General features: G+C 42.6%; 1 protein-coding gene across 13 annotated transcripts in view; it reads right to left on the bottom strand.

Annotated features, from left to right (window-relative positions):
* The window catches only part of SMAP1 (small ArfGAP 1), a 178,137-nt gene that overhangs the window by 129,861 nt on the left and 25,658 nt on the right, over positions 1–22,618 (bottom strand). The gene's annotated exons all lie outside the window — the stretch shown is intronic.

Genomic DNA, 22,618 nt, shown 5'->3' on the forward strand with positions numbered 1-22,618 from the left:
TTTATTGATCTTTCTGTGCTCTGCACCCAGCACAACATCTGCTATAAAACTGCAGGCAGTCTCTAGCTTACAAATGACACCTAAGACCTGGAGTCACCTGAGTTACTGCTGCCAAACACACAAGAAAGTATTTTAAGAGGAAACTAGCATCTTACTGAACATGCAAGACATTATTCATTCTATTCCAGAAACACTGCCTGATTTAATCCTAATAAATGATGCTTGTTGTTCAGTCGCTCAGTCATGTTCAACTCTGCAACCCCATGCTTCCTGCATGCCAGGCTTCCCTGTCCTTCACTATCTCCCAGAGTTTTCTCAAACTCATCTCCATTGAGTCGGTGATGCCATCCAACCATCTCATCCTCTGACACCCCCTTCTCCCTTTGCCTTCAATCTTTCTCAGCATCAGGGTCTTCTCCAATGAGTCGGCTCATCTCATCAGGTGGCCAAAGTATTGGGAGCTTCGGCTTCAGCATCAGTCCTTCCAATGAATATTCAGGGTTGATTTTCTTTAGGATTGACTGGTTGGATCTCCTTGCTGCCCAAGGGACTCTTCAAGAGTTTTCGTCAGCACCACAATTAGAAAGCATCAATTCTTCGGCGCTCAGCCTTCTTTATGGTCCAACTCTCACATCCATACACGACTACGGGAAAAACCACAGCTTTGACTATACAGACCTTTGTCAGCAAAGCAATGTCTCTGCTAATACGCTATCTAGGTTTGTCATAGCTTTTCTTCCAAGGAGAAAGCATCTTTTAATTTCACGGCTGCAATTATGGTCCACAGTGATTTTGGAGCCCAAGAAAATAAAGTTTGTCACTGTTTCCATTTTTACCTCATCTATTTGCCTTGAAGTGATGGGACCAGATGCCATAGGAAGTAGATAATATTCTCACACTATTTTGGGGACTGAAAAATGTTGAATTAAAAAAAAAAAAAAAAAAACCCTAGCAAGCAGGGAAGAGAGAGAGCTAAGACTATGCCATGAGCAGATTCCAGAACACACTTGTGAATACTCTGCATCTCCTACCATGATAATTCCATTCTTTGAAACAAAATTCCTTTCCACTGAATGACTGGTTTTACTCTGCGCACTGTCACCGTTTGAAATGCTGAATCATTTACTAAAATGTTGAAGCTAGTAATACAGATTTAAAGATGTAGATAATCTCTTCATCTCTCCAGAGGTATCAATCCTTCCCACATTATTAAAAGTTCATTTCTTTCCTCATTATACCTAAGCTTACAGGCAGTAAGGAGTGGATTTGGTTAGGTTTTATTTGTTGAAGAAGGCAACTGCAATGGACAGAGAGTTCTGATCAAGGGGGAGCAGAGGAGAGGAGGAGGGCAGACCCTCTGGGGCGGGAAAGGCGACTCACAGGGCAGCATCGTGGGAGTGGGCTCCTAGGGAAGGGGGACACAGCCAGCAGTAAAGAGGCCCTGAGAGGAAGCACTCACACCAAACACAGCCAGGACCAAACCGAAACAAGCACAGAGCCCTTTCTCCTGCACTACCGTGAGGCCCTTCGCTCTTCACCCAAGAGCACCAGCTACCTTTTGCTGCTTGCAATAGACGAGGTTATGGGCAAGGTCTGCTTGAGGACAACCAAGAGGCCAGCAACAGTCCGTGAAGAGATATGTTTTCCACAGTAAAAACCAAACTACTAACTTGCAAAACAATGAGTATGGGGGCAGGGGGACTGCAAATAGGCATGAAGGATCTTTCTGGAATGATAGAAGTGTTCTAAAATTTTATAGTGGTGATGGTTGCAAAACTCTGCCAACACATTAAAAATCACTGAATTACATACTTAAAATAAGTGAACTTTACAGCATGTAACTTGTATCTCACCAAAGCTGCTTTAAAATTTTTTATACATTTCTTTAAATATGAGAATGAAATATCACGTATTCCTTTTACTGCTTTTTCTTGACCAGAAAAGAAAGCATGGCAGCCAGTAGCAGAACTAGTGCACTGAAATTGAGAAGTGCTAGAGGATGATCTCAGGCTATGTGGAGTGGGTGATGTGGAGTCCTGTCAGAGACACGGAAACGCTGGCCAAGAAGACATGGACACAGCTCCCGTTTAGACAGTGTCGTAATTAAACCCAAAAGCGCACACAGATGTCCCATTATTATTATCTCAGCAGCACTTATTTCAAAGTGCCAGTTTCTGCCAGCAAACACAGTCAACAGAACTTTTAGTTCACTTTTTAAAAAACTATCTTTATATAATTTTTAAAGGCTACACTCCATTTACACTTATTACAAAATACCGGCTACATTCCCCATGTTGTACAATACATCCTTGAAGCTCTTTGGTTTGCTCCTCAGTCGCTAAGCCATGCCCAACTCTTGGCGACCCCATGGCCTGCAGTTCGCCAGGATCCTCTGTCCCCCGCTATCTCCTTGTAGTTCATCTCATACCTAACAGTTTTGCCTCCAATTCCCTTTCCCCTATTGTGCCTCTCCCCATCTCCACCAGGAAACACCAGCTCGTTCTCTTTACCTGTACGTCTGCTTCTTTATTATTATATTCACTAATTCATTATATTTCTTAGATTCCACATATAAGTGACATCGTACGGTATTTGTCTTTCTCTGTCAGACCTATTTTACCTTGCATAATACCCTCCAAATCATCCATGCTGCTCCAAGTGGCATTCTTTTATTCTTTTTTATGGCTGAGTAAAGTTCCATTGTATAAATATACATTGTCTTAATCCAATCAACTGTTACTGGGCACTCAGGTTGCTTCCACATCTTGGCAAATGTAAATAATGTTGCTATGACATCAGGGTTTTGAATTAGTGGTTTTCATTTTTTTAGTTATATATAACCCAAGAGTCCCTGGAGAAGGAAATGGAAACCCATTCCAGTATTCTTCCTTGGAGAATCCCATGGACAGAGGAGCCTGGCAGGCCATGGTCCACAAGGTCGCAGAGAGTCAGACACAACTAAAGTGACTAAGCATGCACAACCCAAGAGGAGAACTGCTGGGTCATACGTCAGCTCTGACTTTGGTTGTCTAAGGCACTTTCATATTGTAGTTTTCCACAGTGGCTGCACCAATTTACACTCCCACCAACAGCATGCAAGGGTTTCCTTTTCTCAACAGCCTTGCCAACATCTGTTATTGGTGTTCTTTTTGATGATGACCATTCTGACAGGTGGGAGGTGATATCTCACTGTGGTTTTGATTTGTGTTTCTCTGACGATTAGCAATGTTGAGCATTTTTTCATGAGCCTGTTGGCCATTTGCATTTCTTCTTTAGAAAAATGTCTATTCAGTTTAATTGGGTTGTCTGTTTTTGATGCTGAGTTGTATGAATCGTTCACATAAGTTGGATATTAATATCTTATCAGCTATATCATTTGCAAATATCTTTTCCCATTCTGTAGGCTGTCTTTTCATTTTGTTGATGGTTTCCTCTGCTGTGTCAAAGCCTTTCAGTTTAATTAGGTCCCATTTGTTTGTTTTTGCCTTTATTTCCTTTACTTTAAGAGAAAGATCTAAAAAATACTGCTGTGATTTATGTTAAAGAATGTTCTGCTCTAGGTTTTCCTTTTTAGCTTATTTTTTAAAATACGAAATATTTTAACATACAATGTTTTACTAGGAAGGAAATGAAATGTTTTTTTTTAATATCTTTTTTTTTTTAAACATGAAAGTAACATTCTTTGGTATGACCTACCTGACTACAGTTGATCTATCTCACATTTACATTTCTCTGCAAAGTGGCATCAGGAATGTTACAACATGACAGGTAGTGATAACATCTGACAGAATTTCTGCACAACTTTCCAAAATTCAAAGAGTCATTACAATGCTGATTAGAAGAAAGGTTCTATGTGGTATTTTAATCAATCATTTCCAGGAGACTAGAATATAAAGCATTAACACATGCCAAGCAATTGGAGTAACTTAAAAATGAGCTTGCAGCAATATTCTATCTTAGGTAATTTGTTTTTTCTCCTAAAATTTTTCTGAAATAAGACTGACATTAAAGAGTAAAAAAAAGGGGGGGGGGGAGAGTGTATAGTTTTATTTTTGCAAAAAAATAACTGATCTTTAACCAACTGCAGTCATCACTCTTCCGAATCTTAATCTGGTAAGAATCTTATCTAGACCCAAACCAATAACATAACAGTGAACACAGCTTTTGAAAGAAAATCTCTAGAATAAAGGAATTTTAAAACTTTTCTATTCAGAAAGATGGCACTTAAGTGGTAATATTTAAATAATTCCCTCAGAATATTTTTTAAGTCTCTTACACTCAGAATAGCAGCACATGCATTTATCCAACAAGCATTTGTTGAGTGCTGACCATTTCAAGGCACTACTGTGCAAGGCTCTGCGGAGTCAGTGGTGAACAACACAGATGAACTGCTGCCCTTTTGGAGCCTACACTCCAGTGGAAAGCGGTACACAGCAACCTAACATGTGAAAGGACAGTGTATCAGTGGTGGCAGACGTTAGAGAGAAAAATAAAGGAGCAGTGGACAGGGAGGACGGGTGGGAAAGGCAGGGCAAGTCACTGTCACTTGGTCAGGAGAAGGTGTGTCTGACCAGAGACCGGAAGGAGGCAGGGGAACAAGCCCTGCAGATACCTGGGCACGGAATGGCAGCGAGGGGACCACTGGCCAAAGGACTGAGGAGGAGGGCAGGCTCCCCCAGTGGAAGGCCCACCCTGATGCACATCTTCAAAAGTGCTGGAGGCATGCCTAAGAAACGCCAGGGAGGCTTTCGTGTTTGTTTTTAACACTGTCTACGAAGGGCCACTTTTACATCTCTACATCAAATACAGTAATAAAACAAGTACTATGAAATATTTGTAAATGGTTAAAAGCAGAGACATCACTTTGCGACAAAGGTCCATGTAATCAAAGCTATGGTTTTTCCAGTAGGCAGGTAGGGATGTGAGAGTTGGACCATAAAGAAGGCTGAGCGCTGAAGAACTGATGCTTTTGAATTGTGGTGCTGGAGAAGACTCTTGACAGTCCCATGGACTGCAAGGAGGTGAAACCACTCAATTTTAAAGGAAATCAACCCTGAATATTCATTGGAAGGACTGCTGCTGAAGCTGAAGCTCCAATACTTTGGCCACCTGACGCAAAGGGCCGACTCACTGGAAAAGACTCTGATCCAGGGAAAGATTGAAGGCAGGAGGAGAAGGGGACAACAGAAGATAAGATGGTTGGATGGCATCACCGACTCAATAGACATGAGTCTGAGCAAAGTCTGGGAGATGGCGAAGGACAGGGAAACCTGTTGTGCTGCAGTCCATGGGGTTGCAAACAGTCAGACACAACTGAGCACCTGAACAACAACAACATAGTCTCTAGGAATGATTCAAGCACAATCAGTGTGTGTGTGTGTGTATACACACACACACACACATATATATATATATCCAGCATTTTATTTCAGTGCCCAGCACATGCCTAGTAAGTATGAAAGACAAGAGAGAAAAAGATCAACCTAGGTAAGAAAAATAATGAAAGGATTCCACCAAAGAGTGTTTTGGAAATGCACTGTTTTTCTATCAGGCACTGGAAGGGGTTGTTATAAGGCAAAAACAAAATGGTAATCTATCCCATACTCTTTCCAAAATTGCAAGTCTAACTGCAGGATACAGAGCAGATAAACATACTCACAGAGGCTCATGTCCATTAGTTATCTTAAGAAAGCTGGCTGTGTTTGCAAATACTCTGATTTCAACCCAAAGTTTTCCCTAATTATGTGACATTTTCCTGTATTTGTATCTGTCAATTCTGACAAATGAAAAATTTACGCCTGACATTCTTGGGACAATTGATGAAATTTGAGTAAGGTCTATGGGATAGGTAATAGAATTATATCAATAGTAATTTCCCGATGTTGATAATTTATGGCTTAAAAAAATTCCTTGTTTTTAGAAAGTAAACACTGAAGCTAGGGGTATAGGGGCATTTTGTTTATAACATTCTCACATAGTTCATAAGAAAAATAACATGCTCGTTTATGTAAGAAGAAAAGGAGCAAATGTGGTAAAATGTTAACATTTGGAGACTAGGTAATTCCCAATGATTAAATTCTAGAAACTATACTGAACATTCACTTCACTTAGTTGCTCAGTCATATCCAACTCTTTGTGACCCCATGAACTGCAGGTTGCTCTGTCCACGGAATTCTCCAAGCAAGAATACTGGAGTGGGTTGCCATTTCCTTCTCCTTCTCCAGGGGATCTTCCCGACCCAGGGACCAAACCCAGGTTTCCCACACTGCAGGCTGATTCTTTTTTTTTTTTTTGCAGGCAGATTCTTTACTGTCCAAGCCACCAGGTAAGCCCATATTGAACACTGATCTACTGAATATACTCTACACTTATATATTAGTGACTCAAATATTCCACTTTTTCTCTCATTCCTGAAATCTAGAGTCCATTATTATCATTCATTCATGCCAAAAGTCTAACAATACTCCCAACATAAAATAATTCAGAGGACGGTGTGGGCATCGTAAACAATAGTGGGCGCCATCTGGCAGTATGACAAACTTTTTTCTTTATTAATACAAAAGCATGACAAAAATAGGGTTACACAATTTTTTTAAAATTTTAATTATGAAAATACTTCAAGTGTACAGAAAAGCAAACAAAGTAGCAGTACACTGCTTTGGCTGCCCTACCTGTGAAATGGTGCTGAAAATAGACGGTAGACTAATAGCTGTAGGAAACATCAAGAGAGATAATCTGCATGAAACACAGTATCTGACATACACCCAGATCTTGATAAGTGTTCAGTTCAGTTCAGTCACTCAGTCGTGTCCGACTCTTTGCAACCCCATGAACCGCAGCACACCAGGCCTCCCTGTCCATCACCAACTCCCGGAGTCGAGCCAAACGCATGTCCGTTGAGTCAGTGATGCCATCCAACCATCTCATCCTCTGTCCTCCCCTTCTCCTCCTGCCCTCAATCTTTCCCAGCATCAGGGTCTTTTCAAATGAGTCAGTTTGTCGCATCAGGTGGCCAAAGTACTGGAGTTTCAGCTTCAACATCAGTCCTTCCAATGAACACCCAGGACTGACCTCCTTTAGGATGGACTGGTTGGATCTCCTTGCAGTCCAAGGGACTCTCAAGAGTCTTCTCCAACACCACAGTTCAAAAGCATCAATTCTTCGGCACTCAGCTTTCTTTATAGTCCAACTCTCACATCCATACATGACCATTGGAAAAACCATAACCTTGACTAGACAGACCTTTGTTGACAAAGTAATGTCTCTGCTTTTTAATATGCTGTCTAGGTTGGTCATAACTTTCCTTCCAAGGAGTACGCGTCTTTTAATTTCATGGCTGCAATCACCATCTGCAGTGATTTTGGAGCCCCCAAAAATAAAGTCAGCCACTGTTTCCACTGTTTCCCATGAAGTGATGGGACCGGATGCCATGATTTTAGTTTTCTGAATGTTGACCTTTAAGCCAACCTTTTCACTATCCTCTTTCACTTTTATCAAGAGGCTCTTTAGTTCTTCTTCACTTTCTGCCATAAGGGTGGTGTCATCCGCATATCTGAGGTTACTGATATTTCTCCCAGCAATCTTGATTCCAGCTTGTGCTTCTTCCAGCCCAGCATTTCTCATGATGTCTCTGCATAGAAGTTAAATAAGCAGGGTGACAATATACAGCCTTGACATACTCCTTTTCCTATTTGGAACCAGTCTGTTGTTCCATGTCCAGTTCTAACTGTTGCTTCCTGACCTGCATATAGATTTCTCAAGAGGCAAGTCAGGTGGTCTGGTATTTCTATCTCTTTCAGAATTTTCCAGTTTATTGTGATACACACAGTCAAAGGCTATGGCACAGTCAAAAAAGCAGAAATAGATGTTTTTCTGGAATTCTCTTGCTTTTTCAATGATCCAGCAGATGTTGGCAATTTGATCTTTGGTTCCTCTGCCTTTTCTAAAACCAGCATGAACATCTGGAAGTTCATGGTTCACATATTGCTGAAGCCTGGCTTGGAGAATTTTGAGCATTACTTTACATAAGGTGTGAGATGAGTGCAATTGTGCAGTAGTTTGAGCATTCTTTGGCACTGCCTTTCTTTGGGATTTGAATGAAAACTGACCTTTTCCAGTCCTGTGGCCACCACTGAGTTTTCCAAATTTGCTGGCATATTGAGTGCAGTACTTTCACAGCATCATCTTTCAGGATTTGAAATAGCTCAACTGGAATTCCATCACCTCCACTAGCTTTGTTCATAGTGATGCTTCCTAAGGCCCACTTGACTTCACATTCCAGGATGTCTGGCTCTAGGTGAGCGATCACATCATCATGATTATCTGGTAAGTGTTAATTTCTCATTAATATATAACCCAATTAAACACGCTAGGTATTACCCTCTGAAGATTGGACTAAAGGTTAAGATTTTTCGTTTTAATTTTAAAGTAAGATCGCTTGGATCATATCAAGACAAAAACTAAAGCAATAAACCCCAACAATAAACGTTTCTTAAAGAAATCAACATAAGATCCACCAACACTATTGCCAAAATCTGGACCTAACACCAGGCCAAGATCTGAACAGAATCAGCATCTTGGTGCCTCTGTTTCCCTTTGGGTGTCTCTAACTACACCATTATCCAAATCTTTTTTTCTCTCTCCCTAACCAAGCATTGCCACTCTTCACCATCCAGGCCTTCATTCCTTGGTAAACGTGCCAAACTGCCACCCTGCACACCACTGCAGTGGGCCTTGGGTTCACAAAGCAGTCACTCACTGAAGGCAGCCTAACAGCTCTTCTATGGAAAGACCTGGGTGTGGATCGCCAGGACAGTAAGGCTATGGAACTACAGACAAGTAACACAACCCCTCCCAACATCCGTTTCCAAAACTACTAAATAGGGCAATTTCATCCACACCCTTTAGGGTCCCCTGAAATTACAGCACCTGGCACACAGAGAACCATACATGCCAACTTCAGTTCCCTTATGGACAAGGCCGTCTTGTCACTCCTTACACGTTTCATGTGATAAAAATCTTACCATTCTACAGTCTACACCAATCACCTGCAATTATATCTATTAGAAAATTCTCTCTTACACTAATATGAAAGTGCCACAAGTTCAAAGGAGTAAAAATGAGATAAGCTGAAACAGCTGGAGGCAGCTTCATGAATGTGTCATGAGTGTAACCTGAAGTGGGCCTGGGAAGATGGGTGAGACTCAGGTGAGCAGAGGAGACTCAGAAGGTTAGTCATTCAGTCACTCATTCATTAACTCACTGTCATCAAAAACGTGCTGACTGCTTATTACGTGCCAAAAACTTTCTAGATGGCGGGAATCCAGTAGGAAAATAGAACAGATGAAAGCCCCTGCCTTCACAAACTGCATGTTCCAGTGGAGCAAGAGAGAGACACAAACAAGTTAGAAAATGTTTAGGATGTCAGCTTATGATAAAGGTTACGGAGGAATAAAAAATTAAGCAAGTACGGAGAACAGCAAGTGCTTAGAAAAAAGACAGGATGCTATTTTCAATACAAGAGCTAGGGAACACAACACTGATGAAGTGGCATTTGAGCACAGCCCAAAGGCAAGGAGACAAGCAGATACCTGGGAAAAGGGTTCCAGATGGAGAAAATAAAAAGCACAAAGGCCCCGGCGCAATTCCAACAGGATTAAAAAACACACGCAAGTAGAGTGAAGCCACACAGTAGCTTTGGTCAACAGCATCTAACAAAATACAAAGGAGGAGAGCAACAGTGAAAAAAAAAGGCGGAAGGCACTGCAGAGAGTCTGGGCTCCTGAACGTGATGTTATGCTGTCAACAACAAGGACTCACTGAACAGTTACCAACAGGCCAGTGAAATGAATGAAATCATAGCTTAAGAAAAGGCATAATGAATACTCAATTATTCAGTCTGCTATTATTATCTGTTAACTACACAGGACCAAAAATAACTTGCTTTTTCTTCACCTTCTTCAGATACCAGCTCAATTAACACCAACTTTCAACATTAAGTGGAAAAATGAATTTTAATAGTGTCCTTATATTTTTCACATACATGTTATACATACTATTAAAAAAAAAAAGCCTGATATGGGGAAAGCAGAAACCGTTGGCTAACATGATATTCAGAGTTAGCTATGAAGTTCAACTACTTTCTTGTCTTTCAAGTTCACAAATAATGGAGGTGGCTGGTTAAGCCCACTTCATGTCTTTGGTATCGATAAGAAAGCAATGAAACACTGATGTATCAAGATTTCAACAAATATCACTGTGGAATATATTAGCCTTGTCTGCATTTTTAGCATGAAGAATCAATCCAAAGACTAAGCCAAACTCTGTACCCATTTGAGAACTGCATGCTATAATTACATACACAGATGTTTTCAATAGTACAAAATAGAATGAGATGATCTCTGAAATATGAAATATATAATAATATGCTGTGGGGTATAATCACGTTTTAATTTGACTTGAAAAAAATCTGTGATATCAGCAGTCGGCAACGTAACATCAAATTTATATGTGAGGAGCTCATCACGGGAGATTGCCTCTACACATTCAGTCGGCCTGCAGGGGACAAGGGCTGGCTGGGGGACCGCTCTGTGGCGTCGCCAGTCAGCAAGGCCGGCCTGGAGCGGACCCTGGGGCCGCGGGGCAGCTGCGACAGCAGCCGTGCTCCATCTCCTCGCGCGTTGTGCCAGGAGCTCTAAGTCTCACGTGCAAACAAATCTTTGAATAAATTCAGTACAACCGTTCTCTCCAAGAAGCCTAGGGAAAGTTAACGTTTCAGCAGAAAGAAACTAAAGTTTTAAAAGTGATTTTCTTTCCCTACCCCTTTTCTACTAAAATACTATACTGAGTTCCGTTTCTAGCCAACATGAAGGAATGGGTGAATTTACCACTGAATTTACCCTACCGATTAAAAAAAACCTTAAAAACCAAACAAACTATATAAGACAACACTCCTGAAGAGACTGGGAACCAAGAGAGGGAAGACCAAGAGCGTCCCTCCTGGGGAGAGTCCCCGCCGCCATGGCGGACAGAAAGCAAACCCAGGAGCAGCCCGGGGTCTCCCTACGGAGATGACGGAGCTAGGAGGCCAGTGAGCGACGAACTGGACTTTCCACACAGAGAACAGAGCAGGAGGGATGCACACAGACGACACCCTACGTCTGTGAAAGGTCACCTTCAAGCACACAGCCAAGCACTATTAAGGTACAAATGTGAGGGAACCACAGAGGGCAGAGGAAGAACACCTCAGAACAACTAGAGGGAACAAGGCAGAGGGAATAGCCGTAAAGCTCGGAACGGGAAGCGAGTCTGTGCCCATCCACCAGACCAACGAACCTCAACACTCACGGAGCGTCAGTTGCAGAATTCAGAAGAATCTGCCTCATCCACTGGGAAAAGTAACTCTAGAGTAAATGCTACTCTAGCTTCTCCTAAAAAAACAATAAAAGCAAGATCTGAAAGGGTCGGACTATTTCCAAATAACTGACTCCAGAATCAAGAAGCAAAATTCACAGTATGGCAGAGCCTGATGGGCTGCCGTCTGTGGGGTCGCACAGAGTCAGACACGACTGAAGCGACTTAGCAGCAGCAGCAGCAGCAGCAGCAGCATCCAATAAAAAATTATTAGGCATGCTAAAAAAACAGGAAAATACTCTCTACAGAGAGGAGAAAAGTCAGTCAGTAAAAGTCAGTTGAAACTGACCCAAAAATTACATAATGATAGGATTAGTAGGCAAAGACATTAAAAACATTATTACTATCCGTGATTTCCATACATCCAAGAAGTTACAGAAAAGAATGAACAAATTAAGTAGAGGCATCGAATTGGATAGGGAGAGAAATATATATATTCACGTGTGCGCATGTGCGCGCGCACACACACACACACACACACACCTACAGTTGCAAACTTTAATCCCTGAGATAAAAAATACACTGGAGAAAATTAAGAGGAGATTAGACAACACAGAAAAATAAAAACTATAGAATCTGAAGATAAAGCAATAGCAACTATCCAAAATGAAAGAAAAAGATTAAAAAAAAACGAAATCCACATTATGGGCTATGCAACAGTTTCAACAGCCTAATTAACTTTTTATTATTTATTTATTTATTTGGCTGCCTCGCATCTTAGTTGTGGCACAATGGATCTTCACTGCGTCACGAGGGATCTTCTCTTGCAGCACCCAGACTCACCAGCTGTGACGTGCGTGCTCAGCAGCCATGGCGCGCAGGCTTAGCTGCTCTGGGGCACGTGGGCTCTTAGTTCCCCAACCAGGATCAAACCTGTGTCTCCTGCATTGCAAGGTAGATTCTTAACAATTGGACCACCAAGGCAGTATCCCTAATTAAATCAGAATTCCTGAATTAAAAAAGGAAGCTAACGGGAAAAAAAATTTAAAAAGATTATTTAAAAAAATGACTGAAGAAATATGCTCAAATTTTGAGAAAACTATAAACGTGCAGAACCAAGAACCTCAAAGAACCCCAAACACAAGAAACTTGAAAAAAAGTCACTGAAAGGTACATCATAGTATAATTGCTTAAAACTAGGAATGAATACGGAGAAGGCAATGGCACCCCACTCCAGCACTCTTGCCTGGAAAATCCCATGGACGGAGGAGCCTGGTGGGCTACAGTCCATGGGGTCGCTAAGAGTCGGACACGACTGAGCTACTTCACATATATGCGTTGGAGAAGGAAATGGCAACCCACTCCAGTATTCTTGCCTGGAGAATCCTAGGGATGGCGGAGCCTGGTGAGCTGCCATCTATGGGGTCGCACAGAGTCGGACACAACTGAAGCGACTTAGCAGAAGCAGGAATGAATAGAAAAATCTTACAAGCAGAGGAGGGAAAAAAATACATTATGTACAAAGAAACAAATACAATGAGGACAGATTTCTAATCTGAGACAATGCAAACTAGAAGACAGTGAACCCTCTTAAAAGTACTGCAAGTAAAATACTTCCCACAACTGTTTACCTGGCTAAAATATCTTTCAAAAACAAAAGCAACATAGAGATTAGGATAGAAATCAGTGAAATGGAAAACAGAAAAACAACAAAGAAAAACAATGAAAGCGAAGATGATTATTTGAGGATATTAATAAACCTCTAGAGCAACTGACTAGAAATAAGAGAAAATACTAATGACCAACATCAGGAATGAGGGAGGTGATGTTATTACAGATCTTACAGATACTAGAAACAAAGGCCTATTATGAGCAACTTTATGCTAAGTTCACCAATTCCTTGAAAGACATAAATGAGCTCTTTCTCTAGGACAAGATAATCCGAACAGCTCAATATATATCAAGGAAATTGATCAACAGTTGAAAATCTTTCAACAGCAACCAAAACCACAAAAAGTTCCAGAACCAGAGAGCTTCTCTAGGGAAATCCACCGAACAGTTCAAGAATGACACAAATTCTACATAAACCCTTCAGGGAACTGGGGAAGAGGGAGGAGGGTACTATTCCCCAATTTATTCTGTGAAGCCAGCATACCTTGGCACCAAAACCGGAGGGCATCAGAACAAACGGAACCTGCAGAGAAACACTTCGCACGAATATTTGCAAAATTTCTCAACAAAACTTTAGCAATTACAATCCTGGAATATATGAAAAAGATAATATATCAAGACCAACAGTGATGGGGCCCAGAAATGTAAGGTTAGGTTAACATGTAAAATCAATATAATTCACTATGTTAAATAAATATAAAGGAAAAAACCATTATGATCTCAGTAAGTGCAGAAAAAGCATATGATAAAATCTAACATTCATTTCTGATTTTTTAAAAAACCTCAGAAAACTAGGCAAGAAGGGAATTTCCTCAACTTGATTAAAAACACCTATGAAAAATGAAAAGCTAGTATCATACTTAGGGGTGAAAGTCTGATGCTCTCCCATTCTAATGTAACATCATGAACAAGACGAGCAAGTCCATTCTCTCCATTTCTATTATAGTGAAGGTTCTAGTCCGTGAAATAAGAAAAGGAAAATAAAGGCTACAAAATTAGAGAGTTAGTAAACACTGTCTTTACTTGAGGATGACAATCATCTAGATAGGAGATCTAACAGAACCCATAAAAAGCTCCTAAAACAAGTATGTGAGCTTTAACAAGGATGCAGGATATAAGATAAATATGGGGGGGAACAACTGTATTTCTACATTCCAACAACAATCAGAATTTGAAATTTTAGAAATATTAGGAGATCTAACAGAACCTATAAAAAACTACTAAAACAAGTATGTGAGCTTAGCAAGGATGCAGGATATAAGATAAATATGGGGGGGGGACAACTGTATTTCTACATTCCAACAACAATCAGAAATTGAAATTTTAGAAATATTTATTAGGTTGGTGCAAAAGTAATTGAGGTTTTGCACTGTTGAACTTTGTCACTTGATACTGGAATACATTCTTAAATAAATGTAGTTATGTTATATATCATTTTAATGTGCATTTCTCGCTTTATGTTTTTTACTAATGACTTATTACTTGTGCATTTTATATTTATTTTAGATTTAGGAAAATAATGTTAGTTAAAAAACAAATTCAAGTGATTTTCTTATTCGAGTTCGAAATGGGTCGTAAAGCAGCAGAGACAACTTGCAACTTCAAGAATGCACCTGGCCCAGGAACTGCTGAAGAATGTACAGGGCAGTGACGGTTCAAGTTCTGTGAAGGAGACAGGAGCCCTGAAGATGGGCGCAGGGGCCAGCCACCGAAAGCCGACAACAAACCACTGACCGGCTCACTGAAGCTGGTTCTCTCACAGCCACACGAGAGCTGCCCAAGGGCTCGACGTCCACTATCCTACAGTCATGGGGCTTTTGAAGCAAATTGTAAAGGTGAAAAATGATAAGCAGGTGCCTCACGAGCTGACCACAAACCCAAAAAACAGTTGTTCTGAAGTGTCCTCTTCTCTTATTCTACATAACAACAATGAACCATTTCTCAATCAGACTGTGACGGGAGACAAACAGTGGGTTTTATACAACGACCAACGACACCGAGCTCAGTGGTGGGACTGAGACGAAGCCCCAGAGCACTTTCCGAAGCCAGACTCACACTGAAGAAAGGTCGTGGCCACTGTCTGGGGGACTGCTGCCCGTCTGATACACCATAGCTTTCTGAATCCCAGAGAAATCATTACATCTGAGAAGTATGCTCAGCAAATCAATGAGATACAGTGAAAACTGTGAAGTCTGCAGCTGGCACTGGTCAACAGAAGGGGCCCGATTCTCCTCCATGATGACGTCCAAAACAACCAACGCTTCAAAAGTTGAACAAACTGGGCTACGAAGTTTTGCCTCATCTGCATATTCACCTGACCTCTTGCCAACCACCAGTTCTTCAAGCATATGGAAAAATCTTTACCTCCTACTCAGTTTTGCTGTGAACCTACAACTATTCTAAAAAGTCTATTTTTAAAAAGTCAACAGTAAAAAAAAAATTAAATTAGAAAATGAAAGACATGAAAAGATATTTCACTGAAGAGGATACACAAGTGGCAAATAAGCACATGAAAAGCTGTTCAACATCATCAGCCATAAGGGAAACGCAAATCAGTACCACTATCACCATCAATACACATTGAACAGAACGGCTACGATGAAAAACACAAAAAGCAACAACGCCATATGCTGACAAAGATGCGGAGATGCAGATCACTCAGACATTGCTGGTACAAATATTACATAACACAGCCATGCTGAAAAAGTCTGCCAGTTTTGCAGTGAGTCAAACATGCAATAACCATACAACTCACCACCTGCACTACTGAGCACCCACCAGAGAAATGAAAACTCACAGATGTACAGCGTTATCTGTAAGAGTCAAAACTAGACACAGCCCGAAGGTCCTTTCAAAGCATGACTGATTAAACAAACTATGGGGCACATACCATAAATTCCACTCTTTAATAAAGCATATAGTAAGTATGATTCACACTGTCACAAAGTCTTAGTTTCTCTACATATGCTCTGATTCATAGCTTTCTATGGGAAAAGCAGCTATCATCTCAATTAAATGGCACAGAGAAAATATGACCAATATTTTTAACCTAACTTTAACCTTTAAAACAGACGAAACACTAGAAATGCTCAATGCTCTACACTGAGGAAACTGCACTGTAATCATTTGGTAATAAAAGTGCAGTAATTACATGGTACCAAAAAAAAAAACTTAATAAACTAAAATCCTACTAAACACATTCCCTAAGTTAACTGGGATTCTTCATTGATAAACTGTTTTCATGTGAAAAGGGTATACCCCAAAGAAAGAAATTCATGGTAAAGGTAAGAACAGAGACGACTTCATGAAAATGATAATCCTTGTTATTTAAAATTTAAAAATCAGAACAGCACTGTCAATTGAACTTTCTGAGATACAAAAACATTCTTTAATCTTCATTGTCCAACACGGTAGCTATTAGCTGTACATGGGCTTTCGGGCCTTGATATGCAGTTAGCAAGACTAAGGAACTGAATAATTCAGTTCAATTAAATAGCATATAACCAGTGGCCACCACAACGGACAAAGTAGATCTGGTGCTTGCAGAAAAGTTCAGAAAAGAGTACAAACACAAGCAATATAAAAATAACCATCAGAGCTTCCCTGTTGGCTCAGCAGTAAAGAATCTGCCTGCTAGCGCAGGAGACACGAGTCCAATCCCTGGTCTGGGAAGATCCCACACGCCACGAAGCACTGAGCCTGCGCTGCAAGCGCTGCCGGCGGGCCAGGGCCTGCGCTCCGCACGGAGAGGCCCGCACCACACCGCACCCCTGCGCTCCGCACGGAGAGGCCCGCACCACATCGCACCCCTGCGCTCCGAACGGAGACGCCCGCACCACACCGCACCCCTGCGCTCCGCACCGAGAGGCCCGCACCACACCGCACCCCTGCGCTCCGCACCGAGAGGCCCGCACCACACCGCACCCCTGCGCTCCGCACCCCTGCACTCCGCACGGAGAGGCCCGCACCACACCGCACCCCTGCGCTCCGCCCCAAGAGGCCCGCACCACACCCCTGTGCACCTTTGAGGCAGAGTAATTCATTGTACCTGACTTCCATAAGGAGAAGAGAGTCCTTTCAAACAATAAAAATGTTTTTCCCCAACTGTGACTTTTTTCTGGCCACTCTTGATATAGGATATTATTTCATTCAAAGAAAGAAATAATAATGTGACTGAGGCCACAGATTTCAGCGCAATAGTACATTTTCACCAGCAGAGGGCAGAGAGATGTTACAAATACCACACAATGCCAATTTCAATGTCCAATGTATTGAACTCAAAGACACTTAGTATATTCACTTCCACAGAAGGAACAGTATTCCTTGGAGTAAGAGTAAAAATGTGTTAAAAGAAATGTATATTTTTCAAAAATAAACAGGTCTCTCCGGAAAAGTTTCTGTCAATGTTACCCCAGTTTATCGGCTAACTAAAACTCCTCAAACGTAACAAAATAACCCTGGCAAATAAAATGTCAACCAAGCCTTGGTTTCAAGGCCACTTGCATAGGTACTACACTATCCCATGGGTTGCAAAATAAGTTCTAAATAATTTTGCTCCTAGTATAAAAGTTGTCAGAATCCATGGGAAAACAAAGCATTTGATTCGAAAGTAAACCTAACACAAAAAACAAAACCAATGATGGAGTCAGCAAGGGTGCTGAGAATGGCCAGGCGCCTGCGGACGACCTGGGAGAGGCCCACGGGCTGAGACTCTCCCACTGCAGGCTCGGGCAGCGGGGTTCCGCTTCAGACTCCCTCCCCAGAGCTGCAGAAACAGCCCGCCAGCCCTCAGGTCCAAACACCCTTCGCAGCCCCATCCGGTCCCCAGTGCCGCAATCGCTGCCCTCCTGAAGCCCCTCTCGGGGCTCTCTTCCCTCCCACCTCTGCCCTGCGGTCCCCACCTCAATCCTGAGCCCGCAGGCCAGTGCCGCAGCCTAAGGCGCCCCAGCAAGGCAGGCCTCGGGGCAGACAAGGCCCAAGGCAACAGCAGCCCTGCCGACCCCGACCCCAACCCCCTCCGAGGTGTCTGCCTGCTGCCTGTGCACCCAGGGGAAGCGCCAGCCAGTCCCAGCGCCCCCCTGCTCTGCTCTGCTCCCCGGCTCCCTGAGGCAGGCCTTCCGCTCCGGGCTGCTCCTGGCTGCTGTTCAGTCGCTGGGCTGTGTCCACGTGTCTGCGCCCCATGGACGGCAGCACGCCAGGACTCCCTGTTCATCATCTCTGGAGTTTGCCCAGACTCATGTCCATTGAGTCAGTGATGCCATCCAACCATCTCATCCTCTGTCATCCCCCTTCCTCCCACCTTCACTTTTTCCCAGCATCAGTGTTCCCATCATGTGGCCAAAGTACTGGAGCTTCAGTTCAGCATCAGTCCTTCCAATGATACTCAGGGCTGGTTTCCTTCAGGACGGACTGGTTTATCTTCTTGCAGTCCAAGAGACTCTGTGCTTAAGGTCTGCCAGTCCCCTTACAGTGGAGGCTCCTGCAGGACAGGGCAGGGCAGGGAGAGCTCCTGTCCTATGCCTGCTATAGGAGACCAACAGACAAACGGTAAAAACTAGAAAGACACCTCACTACCTTCTTTTCCTGAGCCTTCCAAAAAGCATTCTTGAGTAGAGGCAGTCCGAGGCTCTGCTCAATTTCACTGTTTACCAGACAAAACACAACTCATAAATGCTTCCTTCAAAACTGTAAAATGACTATGAGTGCTAAAAAATAAAAAGACCTGACATAATTTTCAAGTCCTTACTTTGTGCAGGACACTGCACAAGCTCACTTAACCCTCACAACTGCCTGAGTCAGGCATCACCATCTGACAAGTACTGACACTGAGGCTTAACTGTTTAAACACTCCCAGCACAAGGAAGAAACGGGGCAGAGGGGAGAAAAGGGAGGGAGAGAGGGAAGAAGGAAGGAAAAGGAGAGAACAGAAACCCCAGAGACAACAACGGGAGAGCTGATTTCAATGTAGAGCCCACGCTTTGAGCTAAGATGCCTCTCAAGGGTAAAGACAGACCAAAAGTTAGGAAATACATAACTACATTGTTTTTATTATACTTATATTAAACTAGGGAAAAAGAAAAAAATATGTTCATTTCAACCGCTCAGTCATATCCAACTCTTTGCGACTCCACAAACTGCAGCACGTCAGGCTTCACTGTACCCCCACCAACTCCCAGAGCTTACTCAAACTAATGTCCATCAGCTCGGTGATGCCACCCAACCATCTCATCATCCTGTCGTCCCCTTCTCCTCCTGCCCTCAATCTTTCCCAGCATCAGGGTCTTTTCTAATGAGTCACTGCTTCACATCATGTGGCTAAAGTATTGGGGCTTCAGCTTGAGCATCATCCTTCCAATGAACATTCTAGACTGATTTCCTTTAGAATGGACTGGTTGGATCTCCTTGATGTCCAAGGGACTCTCAAGAGTCTTCTCCAACACCACAGTTCAAAAGCATCAATTCTTCAGTGCTCAGCTTTCTTTACAGTCCAACTCTCACATCCATACATGACCACTGGAAAGACCATAGCCTTGACTAGATGGACCTTTGTAGGCAAAGTAATGTCTATGCTTTTTAATATGCTGTCTAGGTTGGTCATAGCTTTTCTTCTAAGGAGTAAGCGTTTTTTAATTTCATGGCTGCAGTCACCATCTGCTGTAATTTTGGAGTCGAAAAAAATAAACGTCTCTCACTGTTTCCATTGTTTCCCCATCTATTTACCATGAAGTAATGGGACCAAATCCCATGATCTTAGTTTTCTGAATGTTGAGATTTAAGCCAGCTTTTTCACTCTCTTCTCTCACTTTCATCAAGAGACTCTTTAGTTCCTCTTCACTTTCTGCCAAAAGGGTGGTGTCATCTGCATATCTGAGGTTATTGATATTTCTCCCGGCAATCTTGATTCTAGCTTGTGCTTCATCCAGCCCAGCATTTCTCATGATGTACTCTGCATGTAAGTTAAACAAGCAGGGTGACAATATACAGCCTTGACCTACTCTTTCCCCAATGTGGAACCAGTCTGTTGTTCCATGCCCGGGTTCTAACTGTTGCTTCTTGACCTGCATACAGGTTCCTCAGAAGGCAGGTAAGGTGGTCTGGTATTTTCATCTCTTGAAGAATTTTCCACAGTTTGTTGTGATCCACACAGCCAAAGGCTTTAGCGTAATCAATAAAGCTGTAGTAGATATTTTTCTGGAATTCTCTTGCTTTTCCTATGATCCAATGGGTGTTGGCAATTTGATCTCTGGTTCCTCTGCCTTTTCTAAATCCAGTTTGAACATCTGGAAGTTCTCAGTCCACAAACTGTTAAAGCCTGGCTTGGAGAATTTTGAGCATTACTTTGCTAGTGTTTGAGATGAGTCCAATTGTGCAATAATTTGAACATCCTTTGGCATTGCCCTTCTTTGGGACTGAAATGAAAACTGACCTTTCCCAGTCCTGTGGCCACTGCTGAGTTTTCCACATTTGCTGGCATACTGAGTGCAGCACTTGCACAGAATCATCTTTTAGGACTTGAAATAGCTCAGCTGGAATTCCATCACCTCCACTAGCTTGTTTGTAGTGATGCTTTCTAAGGCCCACTTGTCTTCGCATTCCAGGATGTCTGGCTCTATCTGGGTGAGTGACCACACCGTCATGGTTATCTGGGTCATTTAAGATCTTTTTTGTATCGTTCTTCTGTGTATTCTTGCCACCTCTTCTTAATATCTTCTGCTCCTATAGGTCCCTACCATTTCTGTCCTTTTTTGTGTCCATCTTTGCATGAAATGTTCCCTTGGTAGCTCTCATTTTCTTGAAGAGATCTGTAATCTTTCCCATTCTATTGTTTTCCTCTATTTCTTTGCATTGATCACTGAGGAAGGCTTTCTTATGTCTCTGTGCTATTGTTTAGAACTCTGCATTCAAATGGGTATATCTTTCCTTTTCTCCCTTGCCTTTCGCTTCTCTTCTTTTCTCAGCTGTTTGTAAGGCCTCCTCAGACAGCCATTTTGCCTTTTTGCATTTCTTTTTCTTGGGGATGGTCTTGATCACTACCTCCTGTACAATGTCACGAACCTCCAACCATAGTTCTTCAGGCACTCTGTCTATCAGATCTAATCCCTTGAATCCATTTCTCATTTCCACTGTATAATCATAAAAGATTTTATTTAGATAATACCTGAATGGTCTAGTGGTTTTCCCTACTTTCTTCAGTTTAAGTCTGAATTTGGTAATAAGGAGTTCATGATCTGAGCCACAGTCAGTTCCCAGTCTTGTTTTTGCTGACTGTATAGAGCTTCTCCATTCTTGGCTGCAAAGAATATAATCAATTTGATTTCAGTATTGACCATCTGGTGATGTTCATGCGTAGAGTCGTCTCTTGTGTTGTTGGTAGAGGGTGTTTGCTATGACCAGTGCATTCTCTTGGCAACACTCTGTTAGCCTTTGCCCTACTTCATTTTGTACTCCAAGGCCAAACTTGCCTGTTACTCCAGGTGTTTCTTGACTTCCTACTTTTGCATTCCAGTTCCCTACAACGAAAAGGACATCTTTTGGGGGTATTAGTTCTAGAAGGTCTTGAAGGTCTTCATGCTGCTGCTGTTGCTGTTAAGTCACTTCAGTCGTGTCCTACTCTGTGTGACCCCATAGACGGCAGCCCATCAGGCTCCCCCGTCCTTGAGATTATCCAGGCAAGAACACTGGAGTGGGCTGCCATCTCCTTCTCCAATACATGAAAGTGAAAAGTGAAAGTGAAGCCGCTCAGTCATGTCCGACTCTTAACGACCCCATGGAATGCAGCCTACCAGGCTCCTCCGTCCATGGGATTTTCCAGGCAAGAGTACTGGAGTGGGGTCCCATTGCCTTCTCCAAGGTCTTCATAGAAGCTTTCAATTTCAGCTTCTTTAGCATTACTGTTTGGGGCACAGACTTGGATTACTGTAATACTGAATGGTTTGCCTTGGAAATCAACAGAGATCTTTCTGTCATTTTTGAGATTGCATCCAAGTACTGCATTTTGCACTGCAGAGGTACAGGTCAGTAGTGGCCTGCCGCAGGGACAGGGCTCTGGATGCAGTTACCTGGGTCACACAGCCTGTGGCTTAAGCCCTCTTGCAGGAGGCTGCCATTAACCCCACCATAGAGCTGCCGAGCAGACGACCCACAAACTGCAGAACAGTTACACCGAAGAAATTCTCGCACTGTTAAGAAATGTCTAGGACCCACAACAGATTTCCCAACCTGGGGATCCCGCAAAGGGACTGAGAACCCCCAGGGAATTTGACTTCGGAGGCCAGTGAGATTTGATTACAGAACTTACACAAAACTAGGGAAACAGACTCTTGGAGGGCACAAACAAAACCTTGTGTGCACCAGGACCCGCGAGAGAGGAGCAGTGACCCCACGCAAGACTGAGCCAGACTTGCCTGTGAGCTTCCAGGAGTCTCTGAGGGAGGTGTGAGTCAGCAGGGGCCTGCTGCAGGGCTGGGAGCACTGAGTGAAGCATGTATGCACAGGACCCTTTGAAGGAGGTCGCCATTATCTTCATTACCTCCACCTCAGGTTGGCTCAGGTCAAACAACAGGGAGGGAACACAGCCCAGCCCGTCAACAGAAAA

The sequence above is a fragment of the Giraffa tippelskirchi genome, chromosome 9 (assembly GCF_054371585.1).
Source record: "Giraffa tippelskirchi isolate mGirTip1 chromosome 9, T2T-mGirTip1v1.2.pri, whole genome shotgun sequence".
In the NCBI taxonomy this organism is placed as follows: Eukaryota; Metazoa; Chordata; class Mammalia; order Artiodactyla; family Giraffidae; genus Giraffa; species Giraffa tippelskirchi.